The sequence below is a fragment of the Uranotaenia lowii genome, chromosome 2, assembly GCF_029784155.1.
Source record: "Uranotaenia lowii strain MFRU-FL chromosome 2, ASM2978415v1, whole genome shotgun sequence".
In the NCBI taxonomy this organism is placed as follows: domain Eukaryota; kingdom Metazoa; phylum Arthropoda; class Insecta; order Diptera; family Culicidae; genus Uranotaenia; species Uranotaenia lowii.
The window spans coordinates 269,806,971-269,808,487 of NC_073692.1; the positions used below are offsets into that span (position 1 = coordinate 269,806,971).

A 1,517-nucleotide genomic window follows, 5' to 3' on the forward strand; every position below is an offset into this window, starting at 1 on the left:
AAAATTAGAGCTGCAGCTGGAGTTTCGAATTGCAATACAAAGATGACATAAACTAATTTTCGGAAACTTGATCTCTTAATGTATTTTTTCAACATCTGATATTTTTAATCTGTTTTTATAAGCTCCATAAGTTTCTAAATTATTTAATTGGTATAAACTCCCCAACCCCTTCCATTTCCGGAGCCATACTATAGATTTTTTTTAAAGTAAGCTACTCCGGGGTAAGTGTGGACAATGGCTATTAAAACAATACTGTGCACTATTTTTCCAAACTGCAGAATGTTCAATTTACTTGTAATCTATCCAATAACTGTAAAAAAACCGACAATAGCGGATGTTTACAGCGACTTTTTGGGTTCTTTTTTCAACTACTTTTTTTTCCTTTTTTCTCAGGGATTTTGATATTTTCAACTAAGATGTCGAGTTGATGTGCATCTTTTTCAATTGAAAATTTCTCGTAAACTAGCTGGCTCTTGATGAAAAACTCTACATTAAAACAATCCTTGCTTGCATTCGAAACAACCAGTTAAGGAAAAAAAACGTTGGTTAAAAATGAAGAAAAAAGAGTTTATTTACAAAAAAACTAACATTTGGTATCCAAACCTTTCCTAGTATGGACGGCTTTATACAGACTTGATGTAACAACAATTTTTTTTTTCAATTTTCTGTCCTTCATCCAATACTAAAGTGCTATTGTTGCGTGGGATTATAGCCCACAGATTGGGTTTCTAGTTTGAGCGTGTAGAGAGAGGGCGATAAACGTCAAAAGAGAAGAAACGAAGAAAATCGTTAGCGTTTTGTAACGGTCGTGAAAATTTTTCCTCGCGTCAGTGTGACTGCTTAAAGGTTGGCAAAATATTGTATTCGGAGTGAATTGGGCTCGATTAGTTCTTTCATTGAGTAAGTTGTTGCCTTTTTTATAATTATATCGTACTAATTAGATAATCCTCCAGATCCAGCAAATCGCCAACTTACGTTGTTGAGGCGTGTTTTCGGCAAAGCCACTGGGGCTTATTGATTGGATAAAATTGTCCTATTGCCAAGTAAGTTTCTTCTCGCCAGATAGATTTATAAATAACTTAATTTATTATAGTAAACAGGCGCTAGGCAGTTTGCTACCGTAACCTGGCACTCGAGTAGAGCGGAAGTTAGTAGGGGAACTATTTGTAAGTGACAGATTTATTATTGTATTTCCCTAAATTTAATAAAATGCTTTTGCAGTTGAGTCCTGTCGAGGACAGTTTTCCGTCATTAAACGGCATTAAGTCTATCCGAGACAGACTACAGAAAAACCCAAACAGCTATATTAAGCATTTGGATCATAAAAAGTTGGGTAAAGTACTTCATTGATCTGGGAGAAGTACATATTTTCGATAAAATCAGATCTCGTGAGTTACAACATAAATTACACACAATCATCATTGAAAGATGCCTTAGTAATAGTACCATGAACTTTTTTCAAAACTTTGGACGGTTCGAGTAATAAAGTAACGTATTCAACAAAGAAAACACACATT

General features: G+C 34.5%; 1 long non-coding RNA gene across 1 annotated transcript; it reads left to right on the forward strand.

Annotated features, from left to right (window-relative positions):
- Window positions 1-877: 877 nt before the first annotated feature.
- LOC129744181 (uncharacterized) lies at window positions 878-1,172 on the forward strand. The gene is made up of 3 exons (XR_008736841.1): window positions 878-900; window positions 954-1,043; window positions 1,101-1,172. It is a non-coding gene; the product is annotated as an uncharacterized LOC129744181 (long non-coding RNA).
- Window positions 1,173-1,517: the final 345 nt, after the last annotated feature.